Source organism: Scyliorhinus torazame, chromosome 4 (assembly GCF_047496885.1).
Source record: "Scyliorhinus torazame isolate Kashiwa2021f chromosome 4, sScyTor2.1, whole genome shotgun sequence".
NCBI lineage: Eukaryota > Metazoa > Chordata > Chondrichthyes > Carcharhiniformes > Scyliorhinidae > Scyliorhinus > Scyliorhinus torazame.
The window spans coordinates 199,554,456-199,582,186 of NC_092710.1; the positions used below are offsets into that span (position 1 = coordinate 199,554,456).

Below are 27,731 nucleotides of genomic sequence, written 5' to 3' on the forward strand. Positions count from 1 at the left end.
GGGACCAGACAGAACGTCATTAAGGGGACTCTCCCAGCGGATCAGAGGCCCCCAGGTGCATGCCCTCTGGGCAGGGTGGTACCCTGGTACTGCTAGTGCCAGCCTGGAACTGCCAAGGTGCCCAGGTGGCAATGCAAGCTGGAAGGGTGCTGCCAGGGTACCAGGTTGACACTGCCAAAGTACCAAGCTGGCATTTTTCACACGCGGAGAATCGCATTTGAGCCAAAACTCATAGGCAGCGCTGGGATACGGATGGAATGCCATGCTCCGGTGCTTCAACAGCAGCGGCAATACATTCTACTCCGCACCTACAGCCATTGCCATATCATTAACGGGCCCGACCCTGTATCTCCCAGGGCCTCCACAATGCTCCACCTGTGCCAGGAGGAATTACCGTTGGCGAGGCTCACTTGTGGTTTTAAAAATTGGGACGCGGGTGCTGTGGCTGCTGAGGGAAAGATCGGAGGTAGGTCATGTCCCCAGAGACAGGACCGTGGGCTGCTGGTCCAGCCGCTGGCAGGGCTGGGGATGGGGGGAAAAGAGTAATGAGGGGGCAACCAGGGGATGGGCCGAGGGGTCGGGGTGACCCCCCCTCAGGTGTCCAGGCAACCATCTCGCTGCGAACCCTACTGACTGCCCACCGTGACCCCTAGTTGCACAAAGTGACACCGGCCATGTGCGTGCGCTTATGCCACTACCCCGCACTGCACCGCACCCCGGCATAACTAGGCACCGACCGCCGTGTCATCACACAGCCCACACAAGGGGCAATGTCCACAGTCGTCCTTACAGGAGGGCACCAGCCGGGGGCCGGAGAGGGTACCACTGGCATAGGTAGGGCCGGCCACTGGTACACCTGCCGCAGTGCTGGGCACCGACAGGGCCAGGGGTCCGGTTTGGGGGGTAGAAGGCCAGGGGACGGCAGGAGGTGGGTGAGGGCGTGGGGTGGGACATGTGGAGGCAGGGGCTGCAGTGCACGCCAGAGCCACCATGCAGCCCAATGGAGCTGGTTGGGCACGGGGATACACACCATGCTAACATGTCTGCCTTTCACCCTCTGCAGACAATAGACTTTGGAATCCAACCAGGAATGGTGTCCTTCATCCTGGCCAACACAGCCCTGGGGGACGCACTGAGACTGACTGAGCAGGAGCTGCTCGGGGAGGACCCTGCAGCGGTGGAGCCTGCTCAGAGCAACTGGAGTCTTGTGAAGATGGAGAGCTGGCAGCCCAACAGTCCGAGAAGGAGGTGGGAAGGAGGCGCCGCATCAGGCCTTGTGTGCACCAGTCATACAAGGATCTGCCGGACTGGGCATGCCATCAAAGATTCTGGCTGAGCAACATATCTGGCGGTTCATGCACACCTGGAAACGCGGGGAAATGAAATAGGACATCTGCTCCCAGTGGCCATTGAGACGACGGTCGTCCTGAACTTTGACACCGTGGGGTCTTTCCAAACGCCGAGTGGGGACCTGTCTGGGATCTCACAGACCTCATTGCACAGGTTCATCTGCCTCATCACGGAAGTCCCATATATTGCTTGGCACAAAACATCAGCTTCAACGTGGACCAAGCCCACCAGGATGCCTGAGCAGCGGGATGCGCCGCCATTGCTGGGATGCCCCAGATCCAGGGCAGGATCGATGGGAGGCTTGTCCCCCTACGATCACTGGCCCATGACGGGCCGGTCTTGACAAACCGGAAGAGGTTCCATTCAATGAATGTGCAGCCGGTGTGTGACCATGAGCTGAACATCATGTACTTCTGTGCTCGATACCCGGTCAGTGTGCACCACGCCTTCATCCTAACGCTTCCTGACACCTTCGAGACCACCCCCGGGTGAGGGGTTGGCTCTTGGGCAACAAGGATTATCCGCTGCGGAGTGGCTGATGCCACCTATCCGGAGGCAACAGACTGATGCGGAGACCCGGTACAATGACACCCATGCAGCAACCAGGGGCATGATCGAGCGGTGATTAGCATCCTGAATATGCTGTTCAGGAGCCTGGACTGCTCCAGAGGGCCCCTCCAATTTAGCGCTAGAAGGATCTACCACATCGTGCTGGTCAGCTGCATCCTCTATAACATCGCGCAGCAGAGGTGTGATGTGCAGGAGGAGGGGGGTGAACGCCAGGCCTCGTCCGACGTGGAGGTTGCGGAGAATGGCCAGGACACGGGGCCTGGGCAGACCCAGGAGGCTGCACAAGGCCAGGGCCATCGCACACAGGACACTCTAATCACCTCCAGGTTCACCGACTTAGGTGCTTGGCCAACGGCATGAACATCCCCTCCGTCTGACCACCGCCCTCCCTGCACCCCCCGCCCCACTTTGCAAACCCCTACCCCCCTCCGTGATACATACCTGCCACACTACGGGGTGCGGGCCCTGGGTTGGCAGTAACAGTGGGTCTGGTCCAGGAGATTGAGGATGATGCGACCTGCTCTGCGATGAGCTCTGGTGCTCTGCATTGTTTGACATCTGACCTGCTAACGTTAGCACTTTCCAGCATCCGCCTGGGTGATTCCTTCAAGCGAGCTGGCAATTCCATCACACGGTCTCACTGAACCCTTAGGGTGGCGGAGGTGATGATGGAGCACGGGAAAGGGGTAGGGGGGAGAGTTTGGAGTTGTGAGGGAGGGGGACGGGCGGGGTAGTGGGGGGATGTGTAGTGTCCGACCTGGGAGCCTTGGCCCATGCCCACCTCCATCGTCTGCCCATCTCCCACTGCTGCGCCCCCCACCGCTCTCTGTGCAGCTAGCACAACCCATGTCTTCTAAAAGAGCACCAAGGCAGGTTGGAACTTTTGTGCACAGTTGTTTATTTTGAACATAACAGTTGAACATTCTTAGAATGGTTTGTGCCCTAGCCCCTAATGTTATCCTATGTGCTGCACCCCTGCCATCTTAACTGGTGTCTACCTTTCTGGCCCCAATGCTATGCCTAGATGGATCCCTAGGCGGTACATCAGGGGTGGAGGTGGCCTGCTGCCATTCCTGCCCTGTGACCTGGATCCCGTTTGGCAGCCCTTTGGAGTGACTGGGCCTGGATGGGCCCAGCAGTCGCTCGGGTGTCCAAGGTGTTGTGGTGCCACCTTGTTCTGCCCTCTGCCTCCTCCCTTGGGGTTCCTGATGGCTCCGCGACAGTGAGAGGCCGCAGGTCTGGTGGTCCCCGTCGGTCTTCTCTCTCTCTCTGCGGTTAACCGCTGCCTTCTCCTGGTGGGGTAGACAGAAAGTGCAGTGTTCGGCAGACGGACGCGTGCAGCACAGTGGGTGGGCAACTCGTGGTCTTTGTGGCCAGTGTCATGATATTCAGATAAACATCATGGTGCAAACATACATACACACTGATGGACAGATCAACGGACCAATCAATACACACACAACATCACAGCCAATCACAAGCAAGAGCATCCACATTATAAAACGGGGAACACGACACTTCCCGGGGATTCCAGCAGGAGACAGCTCAGGGCACAGAGCTCACAGCAAGCCACTCAGACATTCACCATGTGCTGAGTGCCTCTCCAAGATAGTGTTAGGGCTAGGTCCACAGGTTAGAGGGTAATGAACGAACCACAGTAACCAATTTACCGATGTTGTTATTGTTAGTAATAAAACTGAATTGTACCATCCGCAACCGTGTTGGTCCGTCTGTGTAGCAGAGCACCCAACACGACATAGTACCAGGATTGGAACCCAGTATCTGTGAGACCTACCTACGCATCTTCACAAATCCGCCATCCTGCGCCATGGACACCATCAGCCTGCCGCAGCCGCTCCAAATCGCTGGAAACCTCGGCGTCAACTGGAAGCTGTTTAAACAGCGCTTCCAGTTCTTCCCGGAAGCCACAGAAAGGGAGAATGCTTCGGACACCAGGAAAATCGCCCTCCTCCTCTCCACGGCAGGGCAACACGCCATCCACATCTACAACTCCCTGGTGTTCCCGGACGGTGAGGACAAGAAGAAGTACAAGACGGTCCTTCTCAAACTCGAGCAACACTTCAGCGTCGAGGTAAATGAGAGTTTCGCGAGGTACCTCTTCCAGCAGCGCCTGCAGGGTAAGGATGAGCCCTTTCAATCTTTCCTTACATACCTCCGTATCCTTGCGCAGTCCTGCGGTTACGAGGCCACCTCCGATTCCATGATTCGGGACCAGATTGTTTTGGGGTCACCTCGGGCGCCCAACGCCAGCAGCTCCTCAAAATTAAAAGCCTCACCCTAGCCACCGCCATCGAAGCCTGCGTCCTCCATGAAAACGCGACCAGCCGCTACTCCCAATTCCAGGCAGCCGAATCGGCACGGCAGGGGTCCTACGCGGCCTTTTCAGCAAGGCAGGGGTCCTACGAGGCCAAACGGGTCCAGGCGATCGAGTTCCTCCCGGCCCGCGGCCCGGACGAGTGCGTCCATTTTGCGCGCTTTCCGCGGCCTCCCGCGCTTGTACGCGCCAAAAGAGACGTAGACGCAGAGGGCCGTGACGCACAGGCGCGCTCTACGCAGGACCGAACTGCGCATGCGCGATGGCGCAACAAACGCCATGACGTCACGACGTGCAGCAACTGTGGATCCGCACATTTAAAGCGGCAATGTCCGGCAAAGAACCGACAATGCCTCCGCTGTGGCAAGATGGGCCACTACGCTGCCTGCTGTCGAGCAGCTCAACCTGCCAACGCTCCCCAATTCCAACAGCCTCGCAGGGATGTGCGGACCATTCAGCCTCCATACTCCGAGTCATACCCAGACAATATACAGACCAGTGATACAGCCGACCGGGAAGCCTTCCGCGTTGCGGTCATTGACAGGAACCAGATGTCTCCAAGCAGGACCCACCAGCCGATGCCAATGAACAGTGTCAATCCGGGTGATGAATGGTGTGCCACCCTAACGGTCAACCCGAATTCATCGCCCACCTACTAGGCTGGACTTATGAACCTGTTTGAACATTGGACTCACTGAAGTATTATGCCATAACGTTAATATGTTTCTCTTTTGTCATTACAGGAGTTTGTTTTGATGCTTGATGCTTACACTTGTTTTGTTTATGGTACAACCTCGTTGTTGCACCTGACACCTTCCTATGTATATAGTTTAGCCTCATGTACACGTTGTAGATATTGCACACACACATTCAGCTGCACTCAGTACACATCTATATTTATTACCACATAGGCACATATTCTTGTAAAAAAAGGGGGGATGTCATGATATTCAGATAAACATCATGGTGCAAACATACATACACACTGATGGACAGATCAACGGACCAATCAATACACACACAACATCACAGCCAATCACAGGCAAGAGCATACACACTATAAAACGGGGAACACAACACTTCCCGGGGATTCCAGCAGGAGACAGCTCAGGGCACAGAGCTCACAGCAAGCCACTCAGACATTCACCATGTGCTGAGTGCTTCTCCAAGATAGTGTTAGGGCTGGGTCCACAGGTTAGAGGGTAATGAACGAACCACAGTAACCAGTTTACCGATGTTGTTATTGTTAGTAATAAAAGCAGAGCACCCAACACGACAGACAGGACACCCAGCCATGGCGGGAGATATAGGTGCTGGCATGTGGTGCAATGTGGGCTGCGAGCAGACTGCCCATGTGTAGGGTTCAGTCACACTTCAGGTGGAGAGGTCACGGGTGTGTGGGACCGGGATTAGTGTTAGGGGCATGATACTGCCTACTCACCCTGGCCGCCCTGAGGAGATTATGCTACTTCTTTTCGCCCTGATGTCCGGTTCTAACGGTGGGGTCCATGGCGCTCAGGGCCTCTGTCACTTACTGCCAGGCCTGGTGTACAGCGGCAGGTGGCAGCCTCCTTCCCACTCCGGGGAACAGGTGATCCGCCTCTCCTCCACGGAGCCCAGTAGGGTCTCGAGCTCTACGTCCGCAAACCAGGGTGCCACTCTTCGTGCTGCTATCTTGTTGGCTGGGATGAGTGTATGTGGTGGGACTGGAGTGCTAACATGCAGCTGCAGCTTGTCAGCCTCTCGAGTGACAATCACAACCCCATTGAATCGGACACCGTTTTTCATTGGAATCGATCAAGCTCCACGTGGAACCGGTGCAAGCCCATTTCGTTGTCGTAGAAGTCCAATAATTCAGTCCCGGGCGTCAACTTAGTTTCTGAAATGGAGAATCCCACCCCACATGTTTGAATCAATATTCCACCAGATGCCAGAGTGAGATTTGAACCTGTGCCCCCAAAACATTAGCCTGGCCCTCTGGTTACTAGCCAAGTGACATTACTGCCATGCCACTACCTCCTCATTTGCAGTTGACGGGGGGCCTGGTATGGTTTTTGGGATTACCAACCAGATTATGGGGAGCAAGGCTCATTTGAATGCAAACTGAGATCTGCTGAGCTTTACACACAATTGATGTGCAAGATCCTAGTGCCCCAATTACTTACTCTCTGCATTATCCTATACTCATCAGACGGGGAGCAGGGTTTCAACACCAAATACCCAAAGCCCATAGCTCTTGGGGTGCCAGCTCCACTGTATCACTTGTGTATCACATCATCAATGAGTGGTATGATGATCCCAATGTGCTAAATTAGCATAAAAATACTGGGTGGGATTCTCCGTTTCTGAGACTAAGTGTTGACAGCGAAGCAGAATTTGTGGACTATCCCAACAGCAAAACTGCCGCCGACCCTGGATCGATTCAGCAACTTTGAATGGGCTAGCACCAGGGCCATGTGGAGCCCAGTTGATTCCAATGAAAAACGGTGAGGGGCTCACCGGGTCCGTGATTGACACTCAGGAGGGTGACAAGCTGCAGCCACCTATACACATTACACTCCCCACACACACTCATCCCAGTCAACAAGGTGGCACTGGTTGTGCTGGAGCGCGCCCATCCCGCTGATGGGTTGGCTGGGGCTAGAGGGCACCTAGGGTGGGCACCTATACGTCCAGTGGCCCAAAGTTCACAGTGGGCAGTCAGCGGCATGCGTGGCTGCATGGCTGCCGTGCCAGCTGCGGCAATAGTGTTCTGTGCCTGTCTACCCGACCCCACAGCCCACCTCCTGGCCATCCCCCGCTACTCCCCCCGGCCAGCGACACAACTGTGAGCAAACTATGGCAATGTTGGACACTTAGATAATGTGCGTCCTTTTTTAATTTTTCCTGCCAAATGGACAATTTCACATTTTCCTACATTATGCTCCATTTGCCAGATCTTTGTCCACCGACTCAACTTATCTATATTCCTTTAAAGCCTCCTTGTAATCTCTTAACAGTGTACTTTCCTACCGATCTTTGTGTCATCAGCAAATTTAGCAACCATGGTCGGGATTCTCCGAGACTGCGCCGGGTCGGAGAATCGGCGGGGAGGGGGGGGGGGGCGCAAGAATTCCGCCACCCCGTTCCGACGGCGGGCTGCCGATTCTCCGGCAACCGGAGAATCGGAGGCAAATGCGCCGACGCAGCGGCACTGGTCGGGGGCTGTTGAAAGCAGCCCCCACGGCGATTCTCCGCGCTCGACGGGCCAAGTGCCTGCCAAGTTCCACCGAGTCCCGCCGGCATGGTTTACATATGGTCCCACCCGGCGGACTTTAGCTTTCTGGCTGCGGGGGCTGTCCTGGGGGTGGATGGGTAGATCCGACTCCAGGGGGGATCATCACAGTGGCCAGGCCCGCGAGCAGAGGCTACCGATCGGCAGGCATGCTCATTTCGGGGGGGGGGGGCCCTATGTTCCTCCGCGCCGGGCGCCTTTAGGGCTCTGCCATGTTGCCCGGGGGGCGGCGCGGAGATGGCTGTTGCGCGCATGTGCGGACCCGCGCCGGCCATGTAGGGCCGGCTATCGGCGCCGGAGCAGCACACAGCACTCCGCCGCCGTTCTAGCCCCCGAGGAAGGGGAGAATGACGGGGCCTGGAGGCCCGTCGACGTCGACACCGCTTGCGCCGGTTTCGACGCCGTCGTCAACACTTGGCCGGGATTTCGCAGAATCCCGGCCCATATCTTTGGTCCCTTCATGCAAGTCATTTATATAAATTGTAATAAGTTGAGGCCGCAGACTGATCCATGTGGCACATCTCTCGTTACATCTTGCCATCCAGAAAATGGCCAATATGCATCGCCTGTTTCCTGTTAACTGGTCAATCTCTATTCATGCCAATATATTAATCCCTATACAACAAACTTTTATTTTTGCAATAACCTTTAATGTAACAGCTTACCAAATACCTTCTGGAAATCTAAGTACAGTACATCCACCGGTTCCCCTTTATCCACAGTATTTGTTGATTCTTCAAAGAATTCCAATAAATTGGTTGAACATGATTTCCCTTTCACAAAACTATGTTCACTCTGCCAAGTGCCTTGATATCATAGGCGGGATTCTCTGATCCTGAGGCTAAGTGAAAAATGAAAATGAAATGAAAATCGCTTATTGTCACAAGTAGGCTACAAATGAGGTTACTGTGAAAAGCCCCTAGTCGCCACATTCCGGCGCCTGTTCGGGGAGGCTGGTACAGGAATTGAACCCACGCTGCTGGCCTGCCTTGGTCTGCTTTAAAAGCCAGCTATTTAGCCCAGTGTGCTAAACCAGCCCTTATAGTGGCCTGGCCCCTAACTGGTCCCAAAGTGTTGACGCTGTCGGAAACGCCGTCGCGTTTCTCGGCGGAGTCAACACGGCCCCAGGATCAGCAATTCTGGCCCCTCCAGGGGGCCAGCAGGGTGTTGGAGTGGTTCACGCCACTCCAGCTGCTGATCTGGCCCTGGAATGGGCGCCAGTGGATGCGTGCATACGCAGTGGATCCGGCGTGAAACCGCGCATGCGCAGTCCCACCGGTGCGATTTCCGCGCAGTGTCTCCCTTGTCCGTGTCGAACCCGACCCAACATGTCGCAGGAGTACTGGCGCCGGCGCGGAAGAAAGGAGGCCAGGGGACAGAGAGGCTGGCCCGCCGATCGGTGGGTCCCGATCGTGGGCCAGGCCACATCGGAGGCCCCCCCCTAGGGTCCGACACCCCCTCCCCCACCTGATCCTTCAACGCCGAGGTCCCGCCGGCTCAGAGCAGGTTAGAACGGCGGCAGCGGGACTCGGGTTTTTTGTTACGGCAGCTCGGCCCATCCGGGATGGAGAATCGCGGGGGGGCCGCTCCGGCGCCGCGCCGACCACGCCGGCCCCAATGCGGAGAATCACGTCCCGCCGTCGGGCGGCGTGGCGTGATTCGCGCGGCCCCCCCGTGATTCTCCGATCCGGCGTGGGGTCGGAGAATCCCGCCCCATGTATTTTATAATAATTTCTAACATTTTCCCCATGATAGATGTTAAGCCAACAGGCCTGTAATTTCCTGCTTTCTGTCTCTCTCCCTTTTTGAATAAAGGAGTTACATTTGTTGTTTTCCAAACTATTTTCAGGAACCTTCCATGAATCTGGGAAATTTTAGAAATTTAAAAGCAATGCATCAACTATGTCACTAGCCTTTATTTTCAGAATCTTGGATGAAATCCATCAGGATCCGGGGACTTGTCAGCCCACAGCTCCAACCAGCTCCCTGGTGATTGTAATTTTCTTGGGTACCTTCCTTCCATTCCTGAGCAGCGATCTCACAATTTAGACAAAGTTCATTAGGTTTTTTTGACGTGCATTCAACAGTACGATTCGAGCCATTAATTAATTTCTGATTTGAATATTTCTGTTTCCACACTGTGGGTGCATTGGTAGAAACCAGTGGTAACAACAAGATTGTTGATTTCTCAAGTATGCCCGTATCCTTTCATACCCCATAAATATATATCCTAAATAGTCTTAAACTTCGCATGGTGTCCACTTTAGATGGCAATCTATTTTGTTAAGGGCTTGAGACTGTGCCATTTGTTTCTGTGGAAATATTTTGGTGAGTATAATTTGATAAGTAAAGGTTTTTACAACTTTCTTTGGAGAACATTACAGCATTGCTTCCAATACAATGCATTTCTTTGTCACACTGGCTGCAGTGATGTCGCTAATTAACAGGGATGTAATAGAACAAGGCCTCTAATTAAACAGGTGAGGTTTTTAAGGCATCAAGATAAGTCCCTAATGTTTCCTTGTTAGTTCAGACGCAAGCATTTGGTTTGTATTCCCCTTTGCTCTTTTCGTCAAGTACCTTGGCTGTCTTTTTCATAATGATGTTCTTACTGAGCAAAACAACACTTCAGTCACTGACTCACAGACTCAGCTAAAGAACTGAACACTTGGGAGTATAGCGGGCAAGATATTTATTGCCTCAACTTTAAACTAGGCTATCTTTCAACCTTCATTGAAAATAACATTTTGCTGACCGAAGCTTCTTTGAAAATAACATCTGACTGATCACAGGTGCCACAATCCGTTTTTTTAAATGCCTGTGTTACTTGTAAAACAAAAATCAAAGCAAAGCACAGGGCACACCTACCTTCTATAGTGCCCAGCAACAGAATGGGGCATCAACACTGCATGGCAAATTTCCACTGGAATCTCAGAAGACCCGAAACAAAGGAGCTATTGAGGTGAAAATGCAGCAATACTGAACTTTATTGCTGGACTTGGAACCTTGTGAAATGTACTGCATTGGTTTAACTGTCAGGGTATTAACGCAATGATGTAACATGGGTAAATGACATAAACTAACAATAACATCATCACCTGGTACTGTAGAGAGGCAATATTGCACTTTTACCACATTCACAGATTAATAGACATTTACAACACAGAAGTCCATTCGGTCCATCGTTTCCCCGCTGGTCGACAAAGACCCACCTACACTGATCTCATTTCCAACTCTTGGCCCACAATCCTGGAGGTTATGGCAGTGCTAGTGAATATCTAAATGCTTCTCAAATGTTACGAGAGTTTCTGATTCAACCACCCTTTCAAGCAGTGAGTTGCAGACTCCCACCACCCTCTGGGTGTTGTTACAATCATATGAGCCACAAACAACTAAGATAATAGAAAATAATGTCCCTGCAGAGGTGAAGGTAGTTCCAATAAGCAAAAGACATGCAAGGTATAAATCTATAAATTACAGACCGGGGGCGTCATTCTCCGACCCCCCGCCGGGTCGGAGAATGGCCGTTGGCCGCCGTGAATCCCGCCCCCGCTCCCGCCGAAGTCTCCGCTCCCAGAGATTGGGCGGGGGCGGGAATCGGGCCGCGCCGGTTGGCGGGACCCCCCGCTGGATTCTCCGGCCCGGATGGGCCGAAGTCCCGCCCAGGAATTGCCTGTCCCGCCGGCGTAAATCAAACCTGGTATTTACCGGCGGGACCAGGCGGAGTGGGCGGGCTCCGGGGTCCTGGGGGGGGCCGCGGGGCGATCTGACCCTGGGGGGTGCCCCCACGGTGGCCTGGCCCGCGATCGGGGCCCACCGATCCGCGGGCGGGCCTGTGCCGTGGGGGCACTCTTTCCCTTCCGCCTCCGCTACGGCCTCCACCATGGCGGAGGCGGAAGAGACTCTCCCCACTGCGCATGCGCAGGAAACTGACAGCGGCCGCTGACGCTCCCGCGCATGCGCCGCATTTCCGCGCCAGCTGGCGGGGAAACAAACGCCATTTCCGCCAGCTGGCGGGGCGGAAATCCCTCCGGCGTCGGCCTAGCCCCTCAATGTTGGGGCTCGGCCCCCAAAGATGCGGAGCCTTCCGCACCTTTGGGCCGGCGCGATGCCCGTCTGATTGGCGCCGGCTTTGGCGCCAGTCAGCGGACATCCCGCCGTTGGGGGAGAATTTCGCCCCATAAAGTCCAACATCTGCAGCTGAAAAATGTTTGAGGTTGTTTAAATGAGTGTGGTCAGCAGTCAAATGTAGAAATAACAGTGCAGCATTTCAATTTTATACTCATGCATAAAACTAGAGTTACAACAGATGCCCAATTGCCTGCTCGATGATCGTCCTTGTGAGCAGACAGTTTCAGTTGTAGCAACTCAAGGGTTGTCTCTCGGGGTCACAAAGATTTGAGTAGCTGTCGCTTAAAGCGTTATCCCTTGCTCCCGGGAATCCATCCACGCACTTTGAGGGGTGCAGTGAAGAGCTGCGGCATGCTGGACTGCTGGAGGATGAAGGCATTATGGAAGCTGTCAGGAAAGAGATTGCAAGATGCATACATTTTTTGTGCTCAGAGCAGCTAAACATTGAGGGAATGAAGACTGTTCTTGTTGATGAATCTCACTTGTCGTCTTTTAGCCCAACAGCTAAACTTCTGCAAAGCATGATGGGAAAAGTAGCCAACTTTACAGAATGCAATTGTTTCTGCAAGCAAGTGTGATAAGATGTACTCATCAAGAAATCACTGCGGTTGCGAAGAATGCTAAAACAAAGACAGATAAATAGAGCAAGGCCTAAAGTTGTGTGCTGTTTTTTCAAGCTAACATTGAGGAAAATGGGTAACAGTCATCCTTGTAGTTGGCTAAAGAACTTTCTTGATGCTGGAAGAAACTGGATAAAAAGGGATATGTTTGCAGTCTTAGCAGAGACACTTGCGGGACCAACCATCGCATAAGAAGACAGCTCCTAGTCCGGGACCCCAACAGAAATCCACCAGTTCAACTTAAGACGCAAGATTGGTCACCTCACCTTGCATTTGGTAATATCTAAGTCCAAGCTGTGAGTTCATCATCTGCTGTACTGCTACTTGAGAGATACCACCAATGTTCGCTGCTGATCTTGGAAGAAACCAGAAGTGAAGAAGTTCAAGATCACAGTGATTTTGACCAGCTGGCAGAACATGGCGAGCAGTGCTGCAAGGTGCGAGTCTTCCAGCGTGAATGCACAAATCTCAGATACCATATAAGTAGTTTCCTGAGGCACAGGTTCTCTGACATATTCAGGTAGTTTCTTCTTTGGTGGTACACTTGATGCTGCCTCTATGGTCTCTTTAGTCTTCCTGTCCTCCATTCCTGTACCCTGCCCTCCTCATGCCTCAGGCTCTGGTTTTGCTGCTGAGGATGTTTATCGTCATTGCTATTCGACCCAATTCTCTGAAAATTTTAATCCCTACTGACTGTCAGCTTCAACCACAATAATCCTAGGACACAAAACAGAAAATACTGGGAAATCTTAGTGGGTCTAACAGCATCTGTGGAGAGAGAACGGAGCTAAACTTTCAAGTTTGGATGACCCTTTGTCAAAGCTAGAGTGAACCGGAGATAGGTCGAATTTATACTGCACTTGGGGGGAGGGAAGGGTGACAGAGAGTGGGGCATGGGGGGCTGGATAGAGGGACAATGATGAGTGGAGGCTAGGGACAGACTGACAAAGATGTTGTGGACAAAAAGACGAAGAGAGTGTAAATGGTACTGATCAAGGCTAAGAAGGATGCTGATATGACACACTAAGTAATCAAGATCAAAATGTGTTTATTTCCTTTAATCTAAGGACACCCTGGACTCTCCCTGATCCATCATGTAACCTATACATCCCCACCGGAGTGGCAATTCATGAGCTGGCAACAAGGGCTGGGATTCGCCGGTTGGCATGAGATTCTCGCCATGCCGCTCCGATGCTGGACCGCCGATTCTCCGGTGACCAGAGAATCGGTGCCAGTCGCACCCACGCGGTCGCCGTGGCACCAGTCGGAGGCTGCTGAAATAGGCCCCCACGGCGATTCTCCGTGGGCAATGGGCCAAACTCCCGCTGAGTTCCGCCGAGTCCCGCCAGCGTGGTTCAAACCTGGTACCACCCAGCGGGAGCTCAGACCCGTGGCCGCAGTGGACATCCTGGTGTGGGGAGCGGGGATCTGACTCCAGGGCGGGGGCCTCCACGGGTCCAGGCCCTCGATCGGGGGCTTCTGATCGGTGGTCAGCCGCGATCTGGAGGGGGCTTACCTTCTTCCACGCAGGCCCGCTGCTCGGTTTCCAACATGTTGCTCCAGCGCTGGCGCGGAGACGGCAACCACGCGCATGTGCCGTTGCGGAGACAACCATTGCGCACATGCGTGGACCCGCGCCGGCTGCGCAGGTCCGCCTTTTAGCACCGGAGCAGCCCGGCACTCCGGCGCCGTTCTAGCCCCTAAAAACCAGAGAATTACTGGGCCAGGAGGCCCGTTGACGGTGGCATACACCACTCCGGTGATTACGCCGGCGTCAACACTTGGCCGGGATTTCGGAGAATCTCAGCCATGATTAATTGCCCACTTATCCAATTTAGGCAGGATGCCTGCTCCCACCTCTTTTACCCCGATCCAGAATAAAATCACCAGCAGCAGGAACAGTGATGCCAAACCGGCACACCGCCCAATGGCGCTACATTTTCTACCCACACACTTCCAAACTTGCTCCCACAGAGGCCTACAAATCTTACCCTTGGACTGACAGGCCTTTTTTTTTAGCTCCAAACTTGTTTTTGTTCATGACAATCATTATTATCAATGGACAGCATAACCAATACAGTTTTGTACTATTGCTCATCTTCCACTCTCATCATTGACTGAAAGATATGAATGCAATATCATTTTATGAGCATCAACAGTCCACAAAAGAGTACAAAATTAGAACAAAGACGAATATCCAGTCATCCCGTCACTGAGGCAATTGACTGAAAATGTATGGGCAGCCGAGCACAAAGTAACAGATTTTGGCAATGCATTAAATTTATAAATTGCCTGAGGACATTACTGATATCATTAGAAAGCACTTGAATGTGTTTTGAAAAAAAATCAGTCACAAGAACCCCTGAGGTTTGTAACTGATTTATTTCAATTTTTTAATCTTACTTTGTGCACTGTGCTTCATGGGGAAACTTGCTATATTTCACACACCTGTCAGTTACTGTTAACTTAAATTTAAGCACTTTTACTTGCATCCAATTGAAATTTGCTTCATTCATTTTGTGAAATTACTTGTTGAATTTTATTGAGTTGGTAAGTGCTTCATTTGCCAAGGGTTACAAATGTAAATCTGAGACCATTTAGTAAGCCCTCAGGTATCACAGCCAATTGTCTAGTCATTAGTGAGTAGATGCAAATCAACTTTGGAATTTGAGTGAATTTTAATGAAACCAATTTGGACTAATTGAACTTGAGGATGGTTGATGAAAAGAAGTCGGCATTTCCCAAGAAGCGCGGGAAGAAAGGTCTGAAGAAAACACAAGCAGCAAGAAAAGGAGGTGCTCGAGGAAGGACATCTACAAAGTGATGAAGCAGGTTCACCCTGGCACCAGCATCTCCTCCAAGGTCATGAGCATCATGAATTCATTTGTCTATGACATCTTCGAGCGTGCCATGGGTGAGGCTTCCCACCTGGCCAATTCCAACAAGCGGCACGCCATCAGCTCCCGCGAGATCCAGACCGCCGTGCGCCTGCTGCCGCCCAGGGAACTGGTCAAACACACTGTGTCGGAGGGGACAAAGGTAGTAACCAAGTACACCAGCTCCAAGTAAAACTACACCAGGTACTGAAAAACACAATCAGTTGTAGATACATTTTAACAGAACAGTGCCGTTCATGAGGCAAAACATTTGCTTTATTTTAGATTATTTTGTGCAAAGGCAGCACCATTTGTTTTAATAGTCAAACAAATTTGCACATTGTCAGGTCTTCATCACGTTAATTGCAGTAACTAGAGATATGACTGGCAGAGTATCTTATTTATTATTTTAGAATCCAACTGAAAATATTTTCCACGGTGACGTAAGGCATCCAGAAAATGTTGGAAAGTATAAAGGCTACTTAGACAGATTGATCATCAGCCAGTAAACCCTTCCTATACACCTGATGGCAAGTGGCAAGAGAGGGAATGTTTCCTGGTCAGACATCAGGGGCGAAATTCTCCATAATCGGCGCGATGTCCGCCGACCGGCGCCAAAAAGGGCGCAAATCAGTCCGGCATCGCGCCGCCCCAAAGGTGCGGAATCCTCCGCATCTTGAGCGGCCGAGCCCTAACCTTGAGGGGCTAGGCCCACACCGGACTGATTTCCGCCCCGCCAGCTGGCGGAAAAGGCCTTTGATTCCCCGCCAGCCGGCGGGGAAATGACATTGCCGGGCGGCTCATGCGCGGGAGCGTTAGCGGCCGCTCACGGCATCCCCGCGCATGCGCAGTGGAGGGGTCTCTTCCGCCTCCGCCATGGTGGAGACCATGGCGAAGGCGGAAGGAAAAGAGTGCCCCCACGGTACAGGCCCGCCCGCGGATCGGTGGGCCCCGATCGCGGGCCAGGCCACCGTGGGGGCAACCCCCGGGGCCAGATCGCCCCTCCAGGACCGCGCGCCGCCTTGTCCCGCCGGTAAGAGAAGTGGTTTAATCCACGCCGGCGGGACAGGCATTCCAGCAGCAGGACTTCGGCCCATCCGGGCCAGAGAATCGCCGGGGGGGCCCGCCAACCGGCGCAGCGCGATTCCCGCCCCCACCGAATCTCCGGTGCCGGAGAATTTGGCAACCAGCGGGGCCGGGATTCACGCCAGCCCCAGGCGATTCTCCGACCCGGCGGGGGGTCGGAGAATCCCGCCCAAGGGGTTTTTTTTTTTCAAAAATATACTTTATTCATAAAATATTCAGAACATTCCAAAATATTCACTTCTAGTGATATAAGTTGCAGAAGCAATGGCTACCATTGCAGTACTTTGCCAAGCAGAATCATGGAGCAATCCAATGGAAGTCTGTGGTCACCAATGCCCTCTTAGTGCATGAGTGAGTGAAATTTAAAGCAATTTAGCATGGCCAATCCACCTAACCTGCACACCTTTGGACTGTTGGAAGAAACCGGAGCACACGGAGGAAACCCACTCAGACATGGGGAGAATATGCAGATTCCGCACAGACAGTGACCCAAGTCAGGAATCAAACCTGTGACCCTGGAGCAGTGAAACAACTGTGCTAACCACTGTGCTATTAATAGATGAACACCTAACAGAGGCTTTAACTCTGGGTCGAATAGTAAACTGAGGAATTATATAAAAATGTGTGAAGCATCCGCCTGCTACTATTCCCAACAGTGATCACAAGGCTCTAATGACGATGAGGCAAATTTTCCTCAAGTCATGTCTGTAAAGGTAGGAATTGTGCGAGACCACCTTAAATAGTATTGCAATCACAGCACTCAAACCTTATGGTTTGGTTCACTGTATCATTATGTACAGGTGCAGAATAAGTCAAATGTAGGGAATAGACTAATAGTGGGAGCATGAAGTTGATTGTGAGTGAAATATAGAGGTACAAGGTATGAGGAAAATTAAAAGCAAGTATCATACTGGGCAAACAAAATTTTAAAGCATTTAGAATGACTCAGAAGGATTAGAAGGTAACACTTTTTTGTGACCCTTCTTTACAATGCTGAGTATCTGGATGCTAAGTTACATTAGAATCTTAGGGCCCAGTTACGATGGATAGAAGTCTCAACAGCTTTAGACAAATAATTAAATCAAATAAATGTATAACTGTGCAGGAGGCCACTGTTTGCATTTGATTAGCTCGATTGATAATTTCTACACCCTGCATTCCATCATTTGGAAATGTGGTCATGGGTTACTGGAATAGAGATGTGACACACTTAGGTGAATGAAATGAGCCCCTGTGTATTGTAGAATTCTCCGTGACTCAGTGGTTATGTGGCCAAGACCTCTGGGCGGGATTCTCCCCTACCCGCCGGGGCGGGGGGTACCGGCGGGATGGAATAGCGGGAACCACCCAGGCGTCAGCCGCCCCAAAGGTGCAGATTTCTCCGCACCTTTCGAGGCCAATCCCTCACCTTGAGGGGCTAGCCCCGCGCCGGCGTGGTTGGCGCACCACTGGCTGGCAGGAAAGGCCTTTGGCGCCACGCCAGCCGGGGCCGAAGGGACCTCACCGGTCGGCAGAAGGCCGTGCATGCGCAGGAGCGTCGGCGGCTGCTGACATCATCACTGCACATGTGCGGGGGTGGGGTCATGTCCGCATCGACCATCGCGGAGGCATTGGCCGAGGCGGAAGGAAAAGAGTGCCCCCATGGCACAGGCCTGCCCGCGGATCGGAAGGCCCCGATCGCGGGGCAGGCCACCGTGGGGCACCCCCCGGGGCCAGATCCCCCCCCCCCCCAGGACCCCGGAGCCCGCCTGCGCCGCCAGTCCTGCCGGGAAGGGAGGTGGTTTGATTCACACCGGTGGGGCTGGCATGACAGCAGCGGGACTTCGGCCCATCGCGGGCCGGAGAATCGCGGGGGGGGGTGCCCGCCAATCGGCGCGGCGCGATTCCCGCCCCCGCCAAATTTTCGGTGCCGGAGAATTCGGCAGCTGGCGGGGGCGGGATTCACGCCGCCCCCCGGGATTCTCGGACCAGGCGGGGTGTCGGAGAATCCCGCCCTCTGTCTGATTGTCCTTCATCCAGCAGCTCTATGATGTATTTGTGCTAAAGCTTCTGGTCCAAGACTTCTGCAATTATCTAGTTATTTTGGCCTCAAACGTTGGCAGGCTGCAAACCCAGTGGATCTTCCAGCACTGGCCTTGCTGCACCGTGCAGAAGTGAAAAGGCATTTTGCATAGATTGCAAGGACACCCTCGCCACTGCAGCCACATCTCCAGCACTTGCTTTCTATATGCAGCTAGAAAATTCAATGGCAGCTCCACTGTCTCCTCCCCTCCCTCTTGAAAACATTTTCCCAGTAAAGGATGAGCAGAGTTCTCACCAATTTCAAGGCAGGCAGCCAGAAGTCCACTAATTTCTATTGTTCTACCGATGGGAATTACAGCAGCAGGTGTCTGGCAGGACCAACAGTTAAATTCAGGTTTGCATGCCTAAGATGCCTGAATTCATTTAAAAGACACTTGGATATGTGAGGCAGGAGAAGATCATCCATAAAATTTGAGTGGTAGTCAGGGGAGCATTTTTCTCCAAGTAGAGATAGGTTTGTGCGTGCGGGGACCTCTGTCCTCCTTTTACCTATCAAGAAAACAGTTAATATACTTAAAAGGCCTCTTTTATGTACCTTTTTAACCCAAATTCTGCATTTTATAGCCAGGAGACCTGTTTTCTGACCTGTCAGTAACTCCCATGTTCACTGAGGCGAGTGCACAGCAGAAAGAGTGTCTTCCATGAAACTGAAAAGCTCGGAAGGCTTTGATCAATTACACTGAAGAGCTCCCGCCATGACCAGGTGAGAGATGTGTTCGCGGCACTTCTTCTAAGAGAGTGAAGTTACTGCTTGACGGGTGATTGCTAACTTCTTCAGTGCATTTCACTCAACTTTTGCTGCACACTTCCCTGCAGCCAGCCTCCACCATAACAGGGCGCAACGTATACAGGACCAACTTCCACCTCTGACCATGAACCAGAGAAGAAGCAACACTATTGCCAACAACAACACCAGTAGCCTCCTCCTCAGTGACAAGGTCCTCCACAAATCAAAGAGGAAGGAGGCAGGACCCCCAACCCGAGGTCTCGCATGTCTGAGCACTCAGTGCTTTGTGAGGCTCAGGTTATCACAGCGGGTCACTGCTGACATCTGCAGCCTCCTGAAACATGGGGGGCGATTTTCCCAAAAAGGAACAAATTCCCTTAGCAAACGCGTTTAGCCTTGTGTTTCCCGGCACTCACGACTCGCGTTGTATAAGGGACCTGAACGGGGAATCCGAGGCCAAGCCCGCACATAGCCCCGTTTTTTTACAGTGGGGAGCTCCGCTTGCCGGAACTCCCCATTGTAGCGAGATATCGGGACGCCATTTTAAACCGAGGCCCTCTGAAAAAATCCCCGAACTCTCAAACCACCCCCCCCCCCCCCCCCCACGCAGCCCGAACGAAATATGGGATGATCCCCGCACCCCCCACTGCCACCCACATCGGGCAGCCCCGGCCTGATCATACACGCATAAAAATGCCAGCTCAGCAACTTGCCAGTGTCAATCTGGCACCCTGGCAGTGCCCATGCCAGCTGGCGGCACCACCTGGGTACCTTGGAAGAGCCAGGCTGGCACCTGGTAATTACTACATGTTCCTCACACTGCTATGACACATCGAAGAAAATAGCACTAGTAAGGAAACTGTAAATGGACTAGCAATCCTGACTCCAAATTAAGTTGACTGAACTTCTGCGCCTCAGTTTTGACAGCACATTAAAAACACAGCACAAGTCAATGAGGCTGTCAGCATTCTGGAGTAGTATCTCCGAGGCATATCCGGAGCTGAGTAGAACAAGAATTTTGTTGCTTTTATCCTTCACAATGACCTCCACGTGCAGGGTTGGATTTTCCATCCTCACAAAAGTGAAGCTGGCACATAGGCACCGGCTGTATCCTGCACCCTATATGTGCATAGCCTTCTCCTGTGAACCTGATTGGGGTGCGATCGTGACGACCAAGCAGACTCACCTCTCGCATTAAAGGTAAGAGAAAATGGTGGGTCACGAAAGTCGGCCGGCGTAAGTCACAAAGGTCGGCCGGTTGGTAAAAATGGGTCCCCGGAAGAACACTACCTTAAGTAGTCAATTAACAAACGCTTAAGGACCTCTTCCTGCCTCCGCGGCAGTCTTCCCAGCTCCAGGTTGGCCTGCTAACATGTGGCCTGTATGACTGGTAAAACTGTCTGGTTGCATGTCAGCTGGGTGGGTGTGGGGGCAGGGGGGGGGGGGGGGCGTGAAGGGAGAGAGAGAGAGGCAAAGTCAAGGGCATCTGCCTTCACTGAATCCGGCACCCCAAATATGACCACTAGATGACACGGATCCATATTTAACATGAAGTATCTCCGACATGGTATTAAAGAGTGAAGCCCAGAAGCCTATAAGTGTGTGGTAGGACCAGAACATATGTCGATGGTTAGCCAGCCCAAGAGAACAGTGCTCACACTTATCCTCAACATGAGGGAAGAACCCACTCATCCTTAACCTGGTCAAGTGTAACCTATGCAAAACGTAAACTGAATCAGGCTCAACCGAGCACGTGAAGTCCCGAGGTTGATCCTACGAAGGGCTTCACTCCACACCTCACCATTAAGAATGGGACCCAATAGCACCCTCCCATTTCGTCCTCTTACCACTCACAGAGGAGAATCCATTGAAAGAATATGACCATATAGATCTGAAATAGACCCCGTCAGGCCTTGCCAGAGGCAGAATTTCCCTCATCTGGGGAGAACGTGGCGCCACAGAAAAGGAAAAGCTTTACGAGAAAAACCGCGAACATGGAAATACCAAAAAAAACTGGAATTGGGCAAATGGAGGGGGCGATTCTCTGAGCCACGCGCGGGGCCGGGGAATCGCCGCAACTGCACCATGACGCCCCGGCGCCGGCACACGATTCTCCGAGATGCAGAGAATTGGCGGCATTTGCGCCGGCGCGTTTAGCGCGGCGCTGGCCGCAAGCTGCTGGAATCCGCGGGGCCGCCGATTCTCCGGCCCGGATGGGCCGAGCGGCCGCGCCAATTCGACAGAGTGCCATTCACCCCTGGTCACTGCCGGCAGGAACTCTGCGCGAACGGTCGGGGGGCGGCCTGTGGGGGGTGGGGGGGGGGGAGGCTCCTTCACCGTGGTGGGGCCTCCGATGGGGTCAGGCCTGCGATCGGGGCCCACCGATCGGCGGCGGCGTTCACGACGATGCAAACACTTGGTCTCCATAATGGAGAATCGCCCCCAGCGATTCTCAGCTAACTCCCTAAAAGTGGCAAATCTCCCCTCCACGAACAGATCCCCAGACCGTTCTGGACACTTCACCTCCCAAGATTGAAATGCCAACTCCAAACCAGCAGGTAGGAAGAGGTGATTATTGCAAAATGAGACAGCAAAGACAGGGGAAGGAGCTTGAAATGCAGTCTAAACTGTTTCCAAATTCTAAGGGGGGACACCACCACTAGATTTGAAGAAAGTCCAATAGGGGAAAAAGGCAACGGTGGAATAATTATTGCAAGAGTAGACGTAGTGCAAGAACGAGCTTCCATTTGTCCCCAAATGGACCTGGAATTGCAAAATCACAACAATATATTTTAAATGTTGGCTTCCCAGTAATAAAACAATAAATTGGGGAGGACCAAGCCCTCCCCCCCCCCCCCCCCCCCCCCCCCAACTGTCTGTCCCTTTGGAGCAGAACACCACAAATTTGAGCAGGCTTACCCGCCCAAATGAAAGAGGATATCAATTTTTTGACCTGAATAAAAAAAGGATTTGGAGAGAAAAATGGGGAGACATTGAAAGAAAAATAAGGGGCGGGATTATCCGTCGGCGGGATCCTCCGCTTTGCCGGCAGCGCACTTATGCCTGCAGATTTCCCGATGGTGTGGGAGTGGCCTCAATGGGAAACCTCATTGGCCGGCTGCTGAGATGGAGAATCCCGCTGCCGGCGAGGGCGTGCCGTGCCAGAGAACGGGTGTGGCGGGACGGAGAACCCTGGCCTAGAACGTTCGCTTTAACGTTTTGAACCCTACCCGCCAAGGATAGGGGGAGGTTGTTCCACCTCTTCAAGTCTACTTTCATACGGTAAACCAGACTGGTGTAATGTCACTTATAAAGTGAGGCCCAGTTGTGGCCACCCGGATCCCCAGATAGCAGAAGCCTGCCTTACCAAGGTAAAAAGGTAACATCCCCAGTTGGGCCCACCTCCTGGGGTTTAACTGGGAAACATTCACTCTTGACTAACTTCAATTTGTACCCAGAGAAGGAGCCAACGGTGTTAAGCAACTTCATTATGTCATCTATGGAGGTAGCTAGATCAGTAACATAAATAAGTAGGTCACGCGGGTAAAGGGACACCTGATGCTCCACCCCTCCCCGACTAATTTCCCTCCACTTACGAGAGGACCTCAGCACTATAGCAAGTGACTCTATGGCCAGAGCAAACAGGAGTGGGGACAGTGGGCAGTGCTGCCTCGTGCTCCTATTCAAAGAAAAATAACAAGAGCTCAAGGCGTTCTTACAAACTCTGGCAGTGGGGGCCTTGTAGAGCAGGCAAATCCAAGAAATAAATTTGTGGCCAAACCCAAACCTCCCAAGAATCTCAAATAAATACTCCCACTCCACTCTATCAAATACTGTTTCAGCTTCTAGAGATAGTATCACCTCAGGTTTGGGCACTGAGGAGGGGAAAAGAACAACATTTAACAGGCGATATACATTGGCCAACAATTGTCGGCCCTTCACGAAGCCCGATTGATCTCCAAGGTTACATTTAGGAGGCAAGGCTGCAGCCGAAGCGGCAGCACATTGGTCAGTAGCTTAACATCCACATTCAGAAGCGAAATCGGACGGTATGAACCACACTCTGTCGGGTCTTTGGCCCTCTTAAGAAGAGGCTTGTGAGGGTCAGGGCAACAACATCCGGGATAGGGAACAATTGAACATGTCCCGCATTAAAGGTGCATGCTGCTCCAAGAACCTCTTATGGAATTCAATTGGAAAGCCATCCGGACCAGGAGCTTTGTCAGATTGCATCAATCCGATACATTTTAAAATTTCATCAGAGTGTAACGAGAATTGCAACTCACTGCTCCTATCCACCTCAACCATTAGGATGGGTAATCTGTCCAGAAAGTCAAACATGACCGTCCCATCTGCAGGAGGCTCCGATCTATAAAGAGATTCAAAAGCCACATTTACCTGAGGAGGGGTGGAAACTAGGTTGACGCTCGAATAGCATATGTGTGTGATTGCCTAGGAGGCAGCCTGCCGTTTAACCTAGAGAGCCACAAGAGGACTGGCCTTCTCCATGTATTTTTAAGACCTGCCCCTTGAGCATCGTCACTAACTCACTGCCCTGCTACTCGATAATAGTTCTAACTGTGTTTTTTCCTACTTGCCAGTAACTCAGAGGTAGGATCAAGCGAGTACTGGTGATCCACCTCAAGAATGAAGTCCACCAGCCACTGCTGTTACACCCTCGTTGTCCTCAACAAATGCGCTGTGCAGGAGATCATTTCTCCCCAAGGACCATCTTAAGAGCCTCCCACAATGTGGAAGGTGAGATTGACATGGTTTTGTTAAATTTTATATGGAGTGTGCTGGGGGATTTTCACAGTAACTTCATTGCAGTGTTAATGTAAGCCTACTTGTGACACTGATAAAGATTATTATTATACTCTATGGCAGTGGACATACGCTCACAAAATGTTTTATCCGCTAACATTGTTGTATCTAATCTCCATGGTAGACGTTGGGTGGGGCCAGACTATAGCGGCAAATCAATATAGTGCAGGCCATGACATAGAACATAGAAAATACAGCACAGAACAGGCCCTTCGGCCCACGATGTTATGCCGAACTTTTGTCCTAGATTAAGAACAAATTAATCTACACCCCATCATTCTACCGTAATCCATAGAACATAGAAAATACAAAATGACCACAGTGGTTAGCACTGCTGCCTCATAGCTCCAGGGGCCCAGGTTCAATTCCGGCCTCGGGGTGACTGTCTGTGTGGAGTTTGCACTTCCTCCCCATATCAGTGTAGCTTTCCTCTGGGTGCTCCAGTTTCCTCCCACTGTCCAAAGATGTGCAGATTAGGTGGATTGGCCATGCTAAATTGCTCTTTAGAGTCCAAAAGATTAGGTGGGTTACAGGTATAGGGTGGAGGCGTGGGCTTAAGTAGTGCTCTTTACAAGGATCTGTGCAGACCCGATGTACCGAATGGCCTCCTTCTGCACTGTAAATTCTATGATTCTATGATCTGAAATAACAATTGCAGAGTACTCGGCTACAACCACTGACGGGAGCTCCATTCAAAACCAAAAAAAAACAATATGCAAATATACTTAGTGGATGTGAGAAAAAACGTAAAGTCTTGTGTACAAGATCTACAGCCAAAGATCTATAGCCCCCCCCCCCAATCTGTGTCATGAAAAACGACAAAGCCCTGGCCATCCCCAATGAAGCCAGAGATCTAGGCTTGGAACGATCCAATCTCGGATCCAAGACACAATTCAGGTCCCCATCTGAAATAATCTGATGCGAGTCTAAATTGAGGGAGGGGGAGGGCCTGCAGGGAATTAATAAAATTCATAAGATCCCAGTCCCAGGTGGGGGCGTAAATGTTAACCATGACAACCGGGGTGCTCACCAGGGAGTCACAGACAATAACATGTCAAACGTTGGGGTTGGCTATAATCTTAAGAGGCAGAAAAATGAACTCTTTTATTAATTAAAATCACCACAACCCTGATCCAGCCTTCGAAACCCGAATAAAAACCCTACCCTACCCAGCCCTTGCACATCCTAGCTTGAGCTCAGACCTGCAAATGGGTCTCTTACAAAAACACATCGGAGTTAAAACTGAGATGAGCAAATACCCGCGATCTTTTCACTGAGCCAGTGAAACCCGTAACATTCTAGGTGGCCAAATGAGTTGGAGGTCTCCCACCACCCCCTCCCCCCAACCCCCCTCAATCTGGAGTCAGCCATTTCCACCAAGATAGATTAACCAAGGGGTGCACTGTAGCACAGTGGGTGGCACTGTGCTTCACAGCTCCAGGGTCCCAGGTTCAATTCCCGGCGTGGTCCCTGTCTGTGTGGAGTCTGCACGTTCTCCCTGTGTCTGCATGGGTTTCCTCCGAGTGCTCCGGTTTCCTCCCAAAAGTCCTGAAAGACGTGCTGTTCGGTGAATTGGATATTCTGAATTCTCATTCCGTGTACCCGAACAGGCGCCGGAATGTGGCGATAAGGGGCTCTTCACAGTAACTTCATTGCAGTGTTAATGTAAGCCTACTTGTGACAATAAAAATAATTATTAATATTAAAAGGGAAAGCAGGACTTCCGGTGGTGGCTATGGAGGAGTATGTCGCACATTTGGTGGCTCGCGCTCTGGTCGGACTTTTGGACCTTTCCCCTGTTTTTCTACCGGACTTGAATTGTAAAACGGATGTTAGTGGCAATCGTTTACTGAGTTCCCACTTTGGTGCATGGGGAGAAGGACTAGAAGTGTTCATAAGGGCAGAAACAAAAAGACAGAGAAGGCTTGGGCTGTAGCTGCAACAGAAGACAGCATGGCGGAGGTTCAGACCTCTGGCTTGTCGACCCAGCAGTCTATGGAGCAGCTGATGCAAGTTATTCAGGAAGGCTTTGCGACGCAGAAACAGGACTGCTTGGACCCGATAAAAGAGTCGATTGAGCGGTTGGAGTATAGATTGGATGCCCAGGATCGGACAATCCAGAAAGTGGAGAAGGCGCTGGCTGAGCAGGAGGAACATCAGACTACGGTGGAGCTGGAGGTGGGGATGCTGAGGGACCAGCAGAAGAAGCTCCTGGAGAAGGTGGAGGACCTAGAAAATAGGTCCTGCCGGCAGAACCTAAGAATCGCCGGACTCCCAGAGGGGTCTGAAGGAACGGACGCTGGGCATACATCGCAGACATGTTTGTGAAGCTGCTGAGGGATGGGGCATTCTCCCGGCCCTTGGAGGTGGATAGAGCTCACAGAGCACTCGCGAGGAAGCCACGAATGGGAGATCCCCCGAGGGCAATGATGGTGAGATTCCACAGGTTCGCGGATAAGGAGCGCATTCTACAGTGGGTTAAGCAGACACGGAGCTGTAAATGGGACAATACCATCCTGCGGGTTTATCAGGACCTAAATGTAGAGGTGGCCAGGAGGAGGGCAGGCTTCAACCAGTTCAGGTCGATCCTTTTTAAGAAAAAGGTCAAGTTTAGACTGTTATACCCAGCCCGTCTCTGGGTCACGCATGAGAAGCAGCACTTCTACTTCGAGTCGCCTGAGGAAGCGTTGGACTTTGCGGAAAAGAGCTGGTGATGGATTGAGAACTTTTGAACTTGGCTGCAACGTTCATGTTTTTGTTTTTTCTTTTTGTTTCTCTGTTTTTGTAAAAAGTTTCTCGTTTTGCGTTTCATGGAAGATGTTTGTGATGCCGTTTGCATTGATTTGGAACCAGTGGTAGAGCTGAGTGAGCTAAGGTTTTCATTTGCACTGTTGGGGGATGGAGGTGTGCTTGTTTTGATCTTGATGTTTTTCTGATGGGCAATTGTGTGGGGGTTGTTTGATGTTGGAGTATTTTGTATGAGCGGGGGGGGGGGGGGGGGGACAATAGGTGGGAGACTATCTGGCGCCAGGGGTGGGGGCCACCAAGCTAGCTGGGCGAGCTAGCTTTCAGAAGCGCAGTGGGGGGTGTGCATATGTTTGGTTTAGTAAAGGGGGGTTGGGTTACAGGGTGTTGTTACTAGGGCGGGGAGAAGGTGGACAGGGCAGAGATGGACCGACTGGTAAAGGAGATTCAACAGATTGATAGGAGGTATGCGGAGACCCCAGAGGCTGGGCTTTTAAGGGAACGGCGGAGGTTACAGGCGGAGTTTACCACAGGGAGGCCGGTGGAGCAGCTGAGAAAGGCGAGGGGGGCGATCTATGAACATGGAGAGAAGGCCAACAGAATGCTTGCACAGCAGCTTAGGAAGAGGGAGGCAACTAGGGAGATAGGGAAAGTAAAGGGACAGAGATGGGAACCTGGTTGGTGATTCAGTAGGGGTGAATAAGGCGTTTAGGGTTTTCTACAGCAGGCTGTACAGGTCGGAACCCCCTATGGGGCCGGAGGGGATGAGGCACTTCTTGGCAGGCTGAATTTCCCAAATGTGGACGGGGAGCGGGTAGAAGGGCTGGGGGCCCCGATCGGGTTGGAAGAGATAGTGGAGGGTCTGAAGGCCATGCAGTCAGCTAAAGCCCCGGGGCCGGACGGGTACCCAGTGGACTTCTATAAAAAGTTCTCTGAGATATTGGGGCCGGTGGTGATGAGGATGTTCAATGAGGCAAGGGAAAGAAGGGTGTTGCCCCCGACGATGTCACAGGCAATGATTTAGCTGATTCTTAAGCGGGGACAAGAACCCAGAGCTGTGTGGGTCCCACAGGCCGATCTCCCTGTTAAATGTGGATGCCAAACTGCTGCC

The 27,731-nt window shown here is 52.1% G+C and overlaps 1 protein-coding gene and 1 pseudogene across 5 annotated transcripts in view; one reads left to right on the forward strand and one right to left on the reverse strand.

The window, feature by feature from the left end:
* The window catches only part of rcan2 (regulator of calcineurin 2), a 644,130-nt gene that overhangs the window by 443,978 nt on the left and 172,421 nt on the right, over nucleotides 1-27,731 (reverse strand). The window lies entirely within an intron of this gene.
* LOC140411697 (histone H2B type 1-O-like) lies at nucleotides 14,994-15,349 on the forward strand (annotated as a pseudogene).